Source organism: Archocentrus centrarchus, chromosome 24 (assembly GCF_007364275.1).
Source record: "Archocentrus centrarchus isolate MPI-CPG fArcCen1 chromosome 24, fArcCen1, whole genome shotgun sequence".
NCBI lineage: Eukaryota > Metazoa > Chordata > Actinopteri > Cichliformes > Cichlidae > Archocentrus > Archocentrus centrarchus.
The window spans coordinates 22,450,007-22,466,857 of NC_044369.1; positions in this window are offsets into that span (position 1 = coordinate 22,450,007).

A 16,851-nucleotide genomic window follows, 5' to 3' on the forward strand; every position below is an offset into this window, starting at 1 on the left:
GGAGGAGGATGTGATGTCAGTGCCAGTGACAGTGACAATGATGCTAGCTAGCTAACCACAGCTATTATACCTCTTTTCACTTATACAGGGGATTGATACTTCTGTGATAAATCTGCACCATTGGTTTGTCATAAACGCAAACACTTATGAAACCTTATGCTGTAATCTACACCGTAGCAGGACTACAGCAACTACGCCACCATCGATGCACTGCACAGGTATGCTGGCAGCAGCATGAGCCGCTTACGTTGGCTACATTGTAGGATCAACATAGATTCAGCGTTACATGTGTTCTGTGCATTAAGGTATGTACAGTAAAGTTATTTAGTATTTGTGGTCAGTTGCTTGACAAGTTGTGACCAAACTACCCCAATCGAAAGTTACAAACTACAAAAGTATGCAATATACATAGTGTACAACATGAAAACGTACTAACGGAAGTCTCCAAGTTGAGATGCTGTAATTTATCATTAGGGCCTCATTACCATGCCAGTGTAAGGCCTCAGTAAGCAGCAGCCGTAGCTGTAGGCTGTTGTAGTCATGTTCCCAGTGCAGCGTACTGTAACAAACAACGTTAACTTTATGAAATACAGTGCAAAAGGAATTGTGCCTGTCCTCTCCCACTTAAATAGGCTCCATTTCGCCAAACAGAGATGTTTTTCTTCTTGTGCCTGCCCGGTTTGGAAAATACTTTCCTTTCATTGATGAAAAGATATACAGCATTCAGAGATGAAATTACTTTCCAAATGGCCTCTGACTCACCATCTCTATTCCCAGTGCTCCCTCTCACCCTCCCTTCCTCACCCACTCTCCACCTTACTTGTCCTTGTGAATGTTCTATCTATTGTAACTGTATACAGCACTTAGCACTTCAGACGGCAGACAAAGCAGCTCAAGGACAACTGCCCACTCTTACGGTGTTCATAAATAGACTATTTGCCCAGGCTTACCAATCACCTTACCCACAGAGCCTGTGTGGGTGCTTGTGGACATTTTGTAGCTTGTACCGAAATAGATCTCCGCTGCTGTGTGAGGGTGGAATCAGGCCTCCAGCTTGCAGTGTGAGAGACCAGTTTGTACAGATAAAAAAAACAAGCATTGTTGTGTCGTTGAAAATTAACAATAATGACTCACACAGTCTATCCCTTTTAAAACGTGTGATTTTATTATGCGCTTGCAATCTGCAGCGCCCTAAAAACAGGTGGTATCACCTCCACAGAATTTTTCCAGAATGCAGCACTCTCTCCGACTGTGTGGGCCACGACCGTCAGCACATTCCTGGAGAGCTGGATCCCCAGAAGCAACAATTCCTCCTTCCTCTCTTCCCTCCCTTCCTTCCTGCCGCCCTGGAGTCTTCTACTTTGCTTCCGTGGATTGCATCACTCGTCTGCCTCCTGGCCTCCTCTGCTCGGACCCTTTAATCACATATGGCACACACACATTAAATGTGTGCGTGCCACAGACACACACACACAAATGCGTACACACACACTGTGGGCAGAAGGAACCCTCGTCAGTCCTCATACTGGTTTTGAGGCTTCAGTTGGAATTTTATGGTTGGTTTGAGCAGAGGATTCTGGAGGTTTTCCAGCTGCCCTGCAAAGACCCGCTTTCGCTCCCTCCATCTCTTTGTTCCTTCCCTTCAGCTTTCCTCTCTTTTTTTCTTTTCCTCCTCTCTTTCCTCCCCCCCTCCCTGCTTTACCCACTCGCCCTCAAGGTCAGAAATATCCTGTGGTTTCGGTTTGATCCCCTTGGATATGCTTTTGCTCTCTCTCTCCCTCTCTCTGCCTCTTCCTTCTTTTTTGTCTTGCTTGCACACACACACACACTTACTGTAAGCATACTGCATTACTCTAAGCATTCCCATACAGGAAACACATGTTGGGATAAGCATAGGCGGTTCTGTGTGCCTTGCAACACACACAGCCCATCTCATCAGGGGTCAACAGGCTATCCGGCATGTAACATTCAGGAAGGAAGCAATGTCGTAGTCCCCTAGTTCTCTGGACTGAAGCATTCATCACTGAAGACCTTATCCATTTTAAATGTGTTGATTCATTGACAGTAAAATAATGAGCAATCCTCAACTTCCCAACATGAAGTCATGATCAGTGGACTGCTTTTGCCCCAGCCAGGTTAACCCCTTTCCTCTGGGTTCACCTATTCTCTGAGTTGTGCAACATGGCAAAGGTCCAGCACTTGCGAAATAACAAGGGCCTTGGCTGACTGAAAGAACGGCAGTTCAAACAGTCATCGTATCCGCCAGTTAATGGAGGAAAACAGTCTTGCCCAATTAACCTGATCCCAAGTCTCTCGTGTGTGCACCTCAGTCATATTTCCACGAATGTTCAGCTAAAGTTTTCTACCAGAAAGAGATTGTGTCCATAAATCTTGTTTCATCATTGTTAAAGTGTTTTGGGTTTTTGTTTTTTTGTTTTTTTTTTTGGGGGGGGGGGGGTTACTTCATGTTTAAGAACAGTTTGATACATATTTTGTAAAAAACTCAGTCAAACAGTTTTTTTTGCAATAAAATATGACTTGAAATTAAATGCTAAATCCACCCACCAACAGTTTTCAGGTAATAGCGAGGTAGGTACACATGTTACCGTTTAAAAATTTGGGGTTACCTGGAGAATTCCACATTTTTATAAAAGTTACTTGTGTTCGTCCAGTGAATTGCAAATGACATGACATCTAGTCATAAGATACTGGAAAACTTAAAATGAATAAAATAATTTTGCACTTTGTGCATAACAATCACAGCCTTGCAGATCTTTGGCTTCGTTGAGAAGCCGTGAGGGTGATCGTGTTTCAGTCAACAGACTATGATTGGCGATTTGGGAGCTTTGTTTTCTTGTACATGGCTTTTCTTTGTTTTCACTCTCTTCTTCCTTTTTTATTTAGGTGCTGCAGGGTTTGGGTAGGGCAGCAAAACCTGCTTGGTTACGTTGTAGATAAAGATTGTGGTTTTGTTTAAAATATTTCCCTTTTCAAAACTTTAATCCTGCGCACTGAAAAATGACTCAGTGCACCAACTCCAAAGGACACTTTGAGTTCTCCGGGACACCGACAGCTTTGATAAAACTGCGGTATTTGAGACCTTGGGAAAGAGATGGTGTTTTGCACTCCTCCAGCATCCTTTCATTTATTCCACATCACAATGTGTAGATGATGCAAATATGTAAAACTTTGATTCATCTAGCCATAGCATTTTTTCCCCCCCAAAGTGTAATATTTGTGTCCATCCTCATCTTGCTTTTACTTGCCAATTAGCATCAGCTAGGCCTAAAACACCAGCACGCTGAGTCAATGCACTGTTGACACTGACTGGTGGTCTGCTGACTTGTGTTTCATGGGTTCCATGTACTGAAGCTGGCCACTGAGAACCTGTGAGGTATGTGTTATACCCTTATGATCATATACATTCGGTTTCCTGGCATGTTGCTTGTGAGTCAGTAGAATAGCAATGGTCCATAGTGCTGGTAGTGATCAAAAAGTGCCCAAAGTATCTTTTATGTCTTTCCCTGTAATAAAGTTTGTGCATCCATGTCATCCATATCATATTTAACTTTATTATTTGCTGTTAACATTTAAAATCTCCATGTGTGTAAGAATGAGAATTAGCAATAAATACTGAACCTCATCTGGACTCATCTGGATTTCATAAACCAGCACTTTTTCTCAATGAATTTTGCACACCAGAGGAACACATGGTGGCTATTCTAAACAGGTGGAATTTCTTTTTGCAGCTTTCCAAATACTCCTTATGACCACTTTGCACATACAAGTGCCTCCTTGCGTGCCGGACTACCTGCTGATGTGTCTGTCCTTGAGCCGAGACTGCTACGGTACTTGCAGGGACGGGAGCTTTGAAAGGGATTGTTGTTTCAGACGGATGCTTTAACGGGGAAAGAGGAGAGACTCTCTGAGAAAATAAACCACAAATACTTTTCGAGAAACGCTGCACCCTGCTGCTCAGTTTCAGCTTGTTGACACAACTGCTCGAGGCAGATTGTTTTTCAAATATCTAACCGGTTGTCAAATATACAGTGTCAAATTAATTTCAGGGTTACCTCCAAAAGGTCTGTGTTCTCCATATTGAAATTTGTCCATTTTCTTTGGGTAGCTTCCCAGAAGCAGAGGAGACCACAGACATGAAAATACCTATGTGAAATGACGCCCAACCATACAGCCAACTGGATCCTCCCATAGTACACTAATATGGCAAGGCTGATTTCAAAATCATTTCCTTTATAGCTTGTTAATTTCTCATAACCTCTTGTTTTATGTACCACATGCCCTTAGTTGATTTCTACATGAATCAGGCTTCAGTGAGAAGATGGTTTCATTAAATGAAACACTATCTTGTACCAAGTGGGAAAACCTAGAGCGTTTACTGAAACGCCCAAGCTGTTGATGTGAGATTTTTGAATGCTGACCTATTCCCTTTTGGCGCTTTGCGGATCACCACAAAATCCCAATAATCCCAAGGAACACAGCTTTGCTTTAAGAGCCACCATTTTCTTTCAGTATGAACCCTTTTATCCCTCAACATCCTTTTGAAAATGTCCAAAAATGGAGAGGAGAAAGGAAAAAGAGGCATGGGGCGGTGGGGGCTGGGGGTGGGGGTGATCTGACAGGCTGTTCCAGCAATGAAACCCGTGACTGACACATTTACTGTGGAACAGGACAAGTATATGAATGTGTGAGTGAGATAGAGAAAGACACACATCCACAGAAACTGAAATGTTAGCAGATAGTATCTCTTTTTGTCAGCTGAGCGTGGTCACAGGACCAAAGCTCCGGTTCACTAATTTCATTCCCTCCAGCCCGGGAAGGAATTCTGCAGAGGCATCTCAGCAGGACTTCTTTTATTTTTTTTTAAACCCTCACTGCAGACACTGATTTGTCACTTTTTCCATAATAAGATCTCGTTTGATCTTCTGCCATCAAAATGGCCCTCTGTCTGGGACAACTGTCACTGTTTATCCACATTATGAAGATAACAGGGCCATCTTCTGTGGTTTGGCGGTGTCAGATGAGTTGAGTGTGGAGGAGATTGTCAGAGGAGAAGAGAATGATTCATTGTGTTGCTCTATAATTGAATGATCCAGCATTCATCGTGGGCATGATGGTGAGATCATCCTTCACTATTAGATGTGCGAAATTTGGTGCAGGACAGCAGCTTTGTGCACAGAAAGGACTGTGCTGCTGGTTCTTTGCCTGTCTCTTAACTACAAAGTGTTAATTCTTTACTTTGTTGCAGACCATTTTCTGAAGAATACACTCAAAGTTAAGGGACACTAAAACTCAATTATTTCACTACAGTGCAAACGTTATTAAGCAGCAACTTGAAAAAAAAACATACCAGTAAAAATGTTCCCATATTTATTTTGTGTTGCATTCAGGGACACACAGACATTTAGGATTAGAGAGTTTATGTAAGCCTTGTTAGAATCCAGCTCATATATATATATCCTTTCCACACATTTCCTGAAATTTCTGGCCTTTTTTTCCAAAGGAGGATGAATCAAGCTGCAAGGATGCTTTATTTTCCCGTTAACCAACCACACAGCCCCTAGTTTACAATGCAAGTGACCTGTTGTTAATTTGTAGTCTTAGCCCCAATAACCCCAATCTCACTAGTCCTATTTCTTAGAGTGGACAGAACTCTTTCGAAACCACTGAAAACAATTTAGAGCTGTTTTCCAATGCGATTAGATTGAGATATTTTATTGTTATTTGTAGAATAAGTGAAGTGGGCTACACTTTAATTGTCTATGCCTCAAAGGGAAAAAGCATGGTTTTTTGCTACTTTTATTGAGGAATGAATCCCTAAATTAGCTAAGTTCACCCATACAAATGAAGCAATTGTCTTGCTAATCTGCACTGCACATTACTTATGCAAACAACAGCAACAGAAAACATCAATATAGTCTAATTAAAATGTTACCTAGGGTTAGTCTTTCTAAAGTAAACTCAACATGCATTCTAAACATAATTACAGTTTGCATTTAGAAATTTGATGGTGCGGGGGGGGTTATTTGGTTCCATTTTTTCAGATATGAAACAGGTATAAAGCTATCCTGCATGACAGTGAATGATGCAGGCAAGCCATTTTTAGCAAAGCAAGTGCAGAGAGGTGTTGGCAAGGTCTTTCTGTGAGAGACAGAAAGTAAGAGAGGGTGCTTGACCTCCCTTAAGAAGCCATCTGTATAGTATGCTCACAGCACAGTTCAGTACAGGCTGTCCTGAATGTTAACAGCACAGCACTGGTACTTTCTGAGCTTCATAGATTAGCTGCCCACACTTAGATGATAACTGCCTTTCTGCCCTAGATAATTTGTCGATCGTGTGAGATTTGTCTTCATGCCTGTTCTTTGTCTATTTTTGCAAATAATGTCTTTCACCAAGATAATAAAGTTGGAGACTGTGGACACAGTCAAAAGTTACACTTCATTAGTTAATACAGTGCTATCGTGATATTGTGCATACATGTGTGTGCGCGTGTTTGCAGAGCAGTGGCAGGAGAAGTGTGTGGAGGTCACCTTGACTTTGCCACTGCAGTGCAAATCAGTAAGTTAGAGAAGGCAATCTTTTTCACATTTGTCCAGCGAGTCTCACATCGAAGCACAAAGAAGCAATTTACCTTCTCAGCACTGCACAAAGTAAATACACGAGCCGCAGTCATAACCTCGCCTCCTCCCTCACGCTCCCGCCTTCGCCTTGCTCTGCGTGCACGGGTGATAAAACGCACGAGGAGGGTAGAGAGGCTGCTAGGTACACAGGTAAATGGACAAAATGATCCAGTTTGCCTCATTAGAGAAAAAACATTATGTTCCTGGGGACACTAGCGCACTGAGGTTGTCATAGAAACCAAGCAGCTTTGTCACAGACTGTTTCCGTGGGGTTCTCGTCTGTCTGTCTCTCCACATTTGCTCTTCATCAGGGACACTCAGATCACTGATATTCTACACCGCAAGGCTATGACTCATGCACATCATCTTTGCATCTGGAACAAAAAAGGGGTGGGGGAAAAACAATGCACTTTCACACACACACACACACACACACACACACACACACACACACACACACACACACACACACACACAGGAACACATACATACTTACAAACTCCTACATCTACTGCAAATCTCATAATAATATAATAATAATTTTCAGTATTTTTACCTGTTAGAGAACAACACATAACACTGACTTTTAAGGTTTTACTCCTGTGTCTATTTCAGAGCAGCACAGATTTCTGAGTGGTTATGTCGGGCGCCTGTCTGCCTTTGTGATCTGGGCTGGTTCAGCTCATTATATATCAGGTAGATTATGGGCTTTAATCGCCCTTTAGTCTGACCGATCAGCTGATGTGTTCAGTGCGTTTCCTGCTTATCTAGGCCACCAGATGTCAAAATCAGGGGGCCTTACGGAAAGCCAGAGCAGCATCCTGAGTACCAGGCAGGGAGAGGAGATGACTGATGTGGAAGGGAATGCCAGATTTTGTAATGGGAACTGACTCTGCAGAGGGGTTTTGAGAGGGGCAAGATGCATGTGTTTGCCAGAGATTTTTCAGGTGCACCAGGTGATTTTCATTTGAGTTGAAGATAGCGAGGCCAGTGCAAGACACAGAATCTTTCTCACATGCACACGCACATGCATACCCTGGGGTGCAAGGTAGAACAAAGTGATGAGTGACCCACCGTCTCATCGTTCTCCTGCCATTACCTTCAGCTGTTTCATCAAAGTCTCTCTTCTGGCAGCTCCTCATGTGCTTGCCTGACACGCTTACTTGCACACACATAGACACACATACACTTGTCTTGTAGCCATTTATCTCTCCTGCCAGCTTGATCTGGCTGCTTATCTCTTCAATCTTTTCCTAACTTGGATGGACACACATATACGCACACTCACACACCCCCGCCCCTCGATTCCCCCACTTACCCGTCACCCTTTTTCTCTCTTTCCTACATTTAAGCTGGCATTAGCTACATATGGCTTACTGCATTATACATTTCACATATGGATGTATGGATGGAGGATAAAAACATGTCTGAGATATTTGATGTGGATTCTGTGTCATGGTGAAAGTCTTTAATCATTACAATCCCTCTACTGCAGCTTCTTCGCTCATTACTCCGCCTCCTCAGTTATAGAGTGTGTGTTTTCAGTAGTAGTGATTCTCAAAGACTTATGCAAGCGGCATAGGGTCAAATATCTTCAGATTCTGATTTATTAGTTCCAAACAGAGTTAACAGCGCAATGAAAAGCGCTGGACAAGGAAGCAATAAAAGCATTTATCGAATAAAAATGCAGATTTTAGATTAAAAGAAGACAAATATTAAATGCAGGTAGTGGGAAGTAGTATGAAGTGGGAATTTATATATAAAAGTGTACATAGCAGTCGGGTTTGAATAGCAGCAGTCCTGAGTAATTTTATGTGAGGAGTGCAATAAACACTGCAGTAACAGCCAGTATCTGGGACTGATGTGTGAACTGAGCAGCCTGACAGCTCGGCGGTAAAAATTGTCCTTAAGTCTAGTGATACATGTGGACCACATGCATCAGACAGTAGCAAGGACAACAGTGTACATGCTGGGAGTCTGGTGCCAATCATTAATATGGAAATTATGAAGAGACCAACTTTGCACTAATGCAGAAATAATTGTTCCAAAAATTCACATGAGCAGCTTAAGATATGCATTTATTATGAAACGCCAGCTTGATATGAAAGAGGATGTTACGGCATGCACGGCCCCTCTTATATCTACTCTCCAGATAAGGCAACGCAGTGTGTTTCTACCATCAACGAGCAGCTGGGCAGTCCTTGAGACCCATCATAAAGCCAAAACAAACAGCTCCAAAAAGAAGCCAGGTTACTGTGATCCAAAAGCCTCCATCAGGCTTGACTTTTTTTCAAAAGTGAAACCTCACCAAATACAGAGGTTAACTCCTTAAAAATCCATTACAGCGATGTGCTGTGCATGCAGCTTCTGCCGCTTTATAGTGCTCTGTGGTTGTGTGCAGAGCAGTTCAGAGCGGTTCAGCAAGTTCTTTGATGGCGCACCTTTTGAAGCTTGTAGGAATACTGAACTTTGTGCCGAACTTCACTCGTATCCCCGCTGAGGTGTCCTGACCACAGCGTTTGTGCAAAGTGACCGGGAACATGAAGCCGCTGATCCTTTCAACATTAGTATCAAAGATGTGTGTGTGGGAAGGTAACTCCGGTCATTCGTGATCATCTGTTTTACAGATGTTAAGTGGGAGGTTGTCTTGCCTAAAACTGTTAAGTTTCTTCAACACCTCACATGACATATAAAAATGTCTATAAATGAGACCCTTGTTGGCAGCCTTAGACTCACGTCAGCAGCAGTGTAACCATCTTTTTTTTTTTGTTGGCGGTGGTTTGTGTGTTTGTGTGCACATGGAACACAAGGAACAGTTCATTAAGATCAAAAAATTCGGCATTTTTTTGATGTTTGTTGAATATTCCAGCAGGATACCTTAAATATCATGCTTCAGCACCTGTCATTTTAATTTAGAGAAAGTAGTATTTCTGATTTCTTTTGTTTTGTTTTGTTTTTTTGCCTTTGTCATTTAAATATATAATTCAATCTAAGACTGTTATCATATTAATTAAGCTTTCAGTCTGTGAATCTTTGTAACTTTTAATAATACAAAGCCATTAAACAAATAACAGGACAATGGAATAAAATTGAATTTGACCTTGTAGGGGAGGGCTGGATGGGCATGTAGGGGAGGGCTGGATGGGCACGTAGGGGAGGGCTAGATGGGCATGTAGAGATTTTCCCATTTGCCTCTGTCCAAAACCATCTGTATTCATCTTCCATTGCATTAAATAAACTAATGAGGTGTGAAACTGGCTGTTAAAGTCACATGGCATTGCAAAGTGGGGCGGTTGAGTCCGCAGCAGAACAGAACGTAACATGTAAAGGCAGCTCTTTTGCAGCCAGCTGCAAATCAAATATCAGTTAACAAGAAAGTCGGGGAGTCTTGTAGGAATCTCACCGGAGTCCTGCGCTCAACAGTGCATAGCTGATGAGTTTCCTGCCTAACAGCTTCCAACCAGTCAGCCAGCCGCTCCCTGGCAAGCCATCGTGTGTATGACTCATCACATGGAGCATGTGATCATTCTTTGAATGCACACAGGCGCACACACTCGAGCGCGCACACACACACACACACACACACACACTCAAACATACACGTACAGTCACATTTATCTGCCAGGAGTTTCCCTCCCCAGCAGTGTAGTACATGCATAAAGACATCCCTGACAGAATACAGAAAAGGGACGCTCTTTGTGTTTATGTTTTTGAGTGTGCGTATGTGTGTATTTGTATGTGCGTGCATGTCTGTGTTTGAACATATTTGTATTAATGACAGGATGCGTGGATGTGTGAATGGGAGAGTGTTGATTTTCCTACAGGCCACCGTTTGATGAGGGATGAGTCATCCGGATGGAGACCCCGAGGAAGACTGGCAGGTTGGTGATTCATCCAGAAAGAAAAAAAAAAAAAGCCTGCTTACAAAACAAAAGAAGATGTGTGTGTGTGTGTGTGTGTGTATGTGTGCTTAGTAGCATATTTTATGCATAGATACATTCAATCAAGATAACACGCATGTGCATTCACATATATTTGTGTATTTAAGTATTAATGTGGGCATATACAAACATATATTTCATTGCATTTGTGTGTGCGTATTTTCTTGTATGCTTGTACATATGTGTGTCTAGTGGGACAGCTTGCTTTGAGCTGTTTTTGTTTATCTTCTTGTAGAGTCGGGAGAGTCGGTATATGCATTTATCAGAGAGATGCCACAGGGAATCGCTGACTCCATTAATCCAATATGTAGGAGAGAATTCCTCATTCCGCACTACACGCCCTCAAACTCACAATCTTATCAGCTCGCAGAAACAATATGAATGGCGCAATTCAACACGGATGCAAGCATCTGCAGCTATATGCAGATGCGATTTGAACGATCTCATTATTTTCATGTCAGATCGCTTCAAATCAAGAGAGCGCCGCTGCAAATGCAGAGAGAACTTCATCAAAGATATCAAGAGAATTGATATTCTGGTGGCTCCAAATCTGCATCATTTTTATTATTTAAAAGTCTTCTGGCGAGAAAAAAATCCTAGATTTTTCGAACAGAGCGACATTGTTAAGAGATTCATTTTGATCATTTTTTGTTTTTATGACACTGTTTCTAACAAAGAAGCCAGTTCCCAGTATAATTGCAGAGATTTTTTTTTTGTGCTAGATTGTAACCTATCAAGCCAAATACCAACAACTTCATGCTTTAAACATGTCCCATTTATTCACTGTAATTTAGGGCCAAGCCTCCAGCTTTGTCATGGATATATTGTGCACATCACAGCATTCACGGGAGAAGTTCACAGGAGCTGTAATGAGCGATCAGCATCGTGAATGCGGCTGCGGTCAACGCAGTCAGAGCCTATCTCTTTACATTAAGATGATTGATCAGCTAGGCGGGATGCTAAGCTGATGATGAGGCAGTTATCTAGAAGAGACAACAGCGAGATCATTAATCTTCCCCCGTGATGATGATGATGATGATGTCAGTGTGTTTATGTGTGTGTGTGCTTGGATGACCATTTATGACTGTTTGATAGGTGAAATTGGCACTGTTTGTTCACAGCAGTGTTGATGATCCTCCCCCCAAAAAGGGAGCACTGTCTCTTTCTCTGCCTCTCTAGGTCTCTCATGTACACTCGCACATGCACAGACACACACACAAACAGATACACACTGATTTTCCCTCCCAAGGGTCACCTTGAGCTGCACAAATTGGCTTTGGTTGGTTGAGGTCTCAGCACAGGCAAATTAGTCAGCTGCTGCATCTCTTTGAAAGTCTGATCTGGACACGCATCATATTTTCCCTCTTGTTTCCCTCCTTCGTCAACCTTACCTCCTTTTGGCCTGTTTTTGCAGCAATCTTTCAATTTTTTTCTCTTTTCCTGACCAGTTCCCATGCGCACACTTCTCATTCATCACATCAGTATCACTTTTTCATTCCTTTTGCCTCCATTTTTCCCTTCATTCACTCACCCCACTTCCACTGCTGATGAATGTAAGGGAAACTTCCCCAGTGGTATCCCTAAAAGCCAATGCTATGGCATTTCTTGACTTGTTCCATCAGGAGGTCGTCGAATGCAGCTCTGCTTTTAAACTGGCTCTGCTCTTTGTGTGAATGCGTTCCTTTGCTTTTACTTATCGCTGTGGTGGCTGAGCTCGTTTGCCTGGCTGACGTGCAGGAACTTGGGAAAGTGCTTTTATCTGGGGAGAATGATACTGCAGTGTCACCAAAGTAGCTGAGACTATTCATTTCCTGCAAGCCACACTGTCAGTGAAAACAAGCACTCATTTTGTAACTGGCACAAGTATGCATCCATCAGAAGAAAAAAAAAAGAATCAGACATGGAAAGAAAAGGTGTCGCCATAAAATGTTCTTCTATGAATAACAATGAGTTTTAATTACACGCTGAAAAATTAGCATGCGTGGATGTTGACTTTGGCATTTTGATTAGCAGCTGATGTTTACATCCTGCTTTTCTCAGTGCTGCATTTTTTACTCGGCATGACTTCTGGTGAATTCTACTGATTGTAGAAGAGCTCATCCTCCATTCCCTATATTTACAGATTTCACTGTTTAGCTATTTGTTTTTAATCAGCAGAAGTATTTATGTATTTATATTTATTCAGTTTTGAATACGTCTCAGTAGACACACAGAGAGTGTGTGTGAATATTCTACAATAGCTTACCCCGGGTACTTGGAGACTGGAAAATATCCTTCCAGTCAAAGTCAAGGAGTGGCACTCAGTGTGGTCCTGTGCAGCTGTAGCCCATCTACTTCCAGGTTTGATGTGTTGTGCATTCAGAGATGCTCTTCTGCACACATCAGTTGTAACGAGCAGTTATTTGAGTTACTGTTACCTCCATATCAGCTCAAAGCAAAACATTTTAGCCCACAGAAGTGCTGCTCAACAGATATTTTCTGTTTGTTGGATCATTCTCCGTAAACCCTAGAAAAGTTTGTGTAGGCAAATCCCAGCAGATCAGCAGTTTCTGAAATATTCAGACCAGCCCGTCTGGCACCAACAACCATGGCACATTTACTGAAATCACGTTTCTTCCATATTCTGATGCTTGCTTTGCACTTCAGCTGGTCATCCTGACCATTTCTACAAGCTTCTACAATACACTGAGTTCCCTCCATGTGACTGGCTGATTAGACATTCGCATTAACAAGCAGTTGAACACGTGTACCTAATAAAATGGCATATCTGCACATATTTGTGTTATGAAGGAAGATGACCAGCTGAAGAGGATTACAAATCTGCAATAACCAGAGACCCAGCCTATTATTTGTTAATAATATATATTACAAATGTCAGTGTCTAAAACTCAGATAAGGAAACCGTGACTTTGAAATATAAATTTTCATTTATTTTGAAAAAAAAATGCATTGTTAAAAGGAGTAAATAGTTGAGATGCAGCTTAGCTAGCTTAGCTTACATTAATGAAATATGTGGGTTAGCTGCAGTGCAGCTAAAAGTAAGAATAAATAGTTGAATATGTTTTGTTTAATGCTTTGTAGAACATTTCAGTGTTTATACAATGAACAAACACTGAAATATTGTACAGTAGGTATTTGAAACATCTGGCTTCCAGCACTTAATATGTGGCTTAACTTGACTAAACTAAAGAAAACACTGACATGCCAGCTAAAAAAATACAGCTAACCTTTCAAAATAATGGCACCAAATAACATCTAGTTTATTATTCAGTTATAGCGTATATGGATCATAAGTGGAGGTGTCAAAGTGGCGGTACTGTAGCTCAACTGACAGAGCTCTAGATGAGAGGCTGATGAAAAAGGGTGGAAACCACTGTTCTGTAATATATCCTTTTTTTTTTTCATCTCTAGGTATGCAGTCAGTTTCGGAACATACTAGATAGCACGAGCAACAGACTGAAACAGTGCTCCCTTTGATCAGGACCGAGTGAGTCCTCATCTTTTGTCTTGCCACTGGCTGCGTTGGCATGGAAACACCACCAGAGTGGGGAACACTGTGGTCGATCAGCAAATGGGTCACATGGAGAGGAAAACAAGCACAAACCCACACATGTACACACAGAGACACATAGATGTGTGGCAACCCCCTTTGCATCAAGTGTAGTGTTACAAAGTAAAGAAACCCATGACCTGTTTCACCACAACAGTCCCCTTTCTTTTGCACAACATGTTTATGTTGCAACATGCTATACAGTTAAAGTATAAACCAGGGCCCATATTTTTATCTCTTTTATGGCCTTTGCAGAGGACGGTGGGCAAGTTTCTATTACATAGATGCCAGTTTGAAAAATGGAAAGGCCCTTTGAAGAGAAATGCAAAGAATGGTGTAATGAACAGCGCTGAGACAGCATCAACAAACTGTGGGGTGATGTTGGATGAAGCAGGAAGAGGTTTTAGATCCCTACACAGTGACTAATTAGCAGGGGATATTCACTGAAGAGAAGAGAAGAGAAGAGAAGAGAAGAGAAGAGAAGAGAAGAGAAGAGAAGAGAAGAGAAGAGAAGAGAAGAGAAGAGAAGAGAAGAGAAGAGACCATTATTTGAAATTCATTCATATTTTTAGACTAGATGCCCTTCTGACCGACTCACAGCCGAAGACAGTGTGTACTTGGCTTCATAACGCTTATATTTATGGCCCACAAACCAGTCAAAGATTTAGTGTTACAGGCTTTATGTGTGTCTTGGTCTACTGCCACATCTTGGTGACCTTGTAAAAGTATCTGCAGGGCAACGTGATGCAATAAAAGATCATGTTTACTGCAGCAAAATCTGCAGAAGTCCCCCAAAAAAGAAGAAGTTTGCAATATTAACTTCTTCGTCTGACACCTTTTTGCAATATGTAGTAAATAGTGATACAAGTGAGGCAAAGAGATGCACTGTAAAGAATGTATATGTGCGTGCGCACGCACACACACACACACACACACACACACACTTCAGTATGTCTGACTGGGCTTGCTCTCCTACGTGGTTCAGGGCTGGCATTCAGTTACATCATTCTTCAGAGAACGGAAGCTCAGATTACAGGAAAGGCAAACACAGGCCTCTGGGGTCTAAGAGTGTGTGTATCAGTCTGCATGTGTGTGTGTGTGTTCACTTGCTGTCCCTGTATGCTCTTCTTATATAACCAATCAGAATGCCCGGCATGTTTCTCTCGATGGATGTGATTTAGTTTGGGTTCAGATTTCATCATTTAATTCAACACACAGTTTCGGGGCTGTTTGCGTAGTTGAGATTTGGGTGATGCGTTTGTGTCCGAGCACTTTCACATGCATCATGTTGAGATGTTTCCTGTTACAGAGGTAGAATCCGTTTAATTATTGAATTGAAACATGTAGAGGAGTCTCGATATTGCTTTCAAAACATATTTTGGTCTTTTTTTTTTTTCTTTTTTTTTGGTAATAACTCCATATTTAATTTAAGCCGAGTGCAGTTTGTGCATTTTGAAGCTTAAAGAATGATCAAAGCTGAAGAGGTCATTTGAGGTCCACAAGTAGAGCATATTCATCCTCTCTTTCTCTCTCAATAGGTAGGGTTTAAAACAGTTAATCACAAAAAGGGCTGCATAATTACCACAGAGACATACAGTAGCTGAACATGTGGTGCAGCAGAAGCCAGGACAGAGTGCACCACGGTCCGCCAAGCATCTCCTCTCTTATCTCTACCAACAATGTGTGAGTTAAATTAGTGCTGTATAATTAACAAGACCAAACAGGCCTGCAGATGTTCCAAAGTCAATTGAACATCAATAACTCCAGCTGAGGCCAGTTACTCTTCCTCATCCCTCTTTTCTTTCTCCTTTCAGGCAGTGAACTTGAGATGATTTCACAGTTGTTTGAAGCTGCTTTTCAGCCTTTGTGGATGAATGGGTACAGTGTTTCTGTATGCTGCTGCTGCTGCTGCTGCTGCTGCTGATGCTGCGTTTCTCTCTCAGCATCTCTGGAGCTGGAGCTGGGGGGGCTGTCAGAGATGTCTGCTGTTGCTCACCGCTTCCTGCCACTCACAGCTTTCAGGCTCAGATCACAGCAATTTAAGCCGGCCCTATTGTTTATGTGCGCTAGAGTGCTGAAGCATGTAAGAAGAGTGCCATTCAGATAACGTACCCTAAACAGACATGCACGGCTGGACTTCTAAGCTCTAACTTCAGTAATGTAAATGTTTTCCCCACTGATAACAACAACTAGAGGAAATCTAGTGCAAACAGTCATGCATGACATTACAAAAATATGGTTTTCTTTACCCCAATGCACGCACACACACACACACACACACACACACACACACACACACACACACACCACACACACACACACCACACACACACACACACAGGGAAAGCAATAGGAAATATATGTACATAGGAAGATATTAAAGCAAACCTATTATCATTTCTAGCACCATATTTTTATTCTTGGACTCTACTAGATAAACAATCTTTTATATCTCATACCCAGCCTTGATGCAATCCCCCGCTCATCCACTGTCTGAAACAGCCTCTCTCTGACATATAGTGTAAAAAAAAAAGAAGCATTTTGCATTTTGATTAATGTGAAGCCTGAGCTTTTGGCTGATTACTCATACATACTCTGAACACATTGTTTAAGAACCTCTGCCATGTTTAATATGAGCAGCCACCAACTCCACTGAATAAATGACAAATTTTAACAGAATAAATGATAAATGGATGGAAAAGCATAATATTTCTACTTTAAA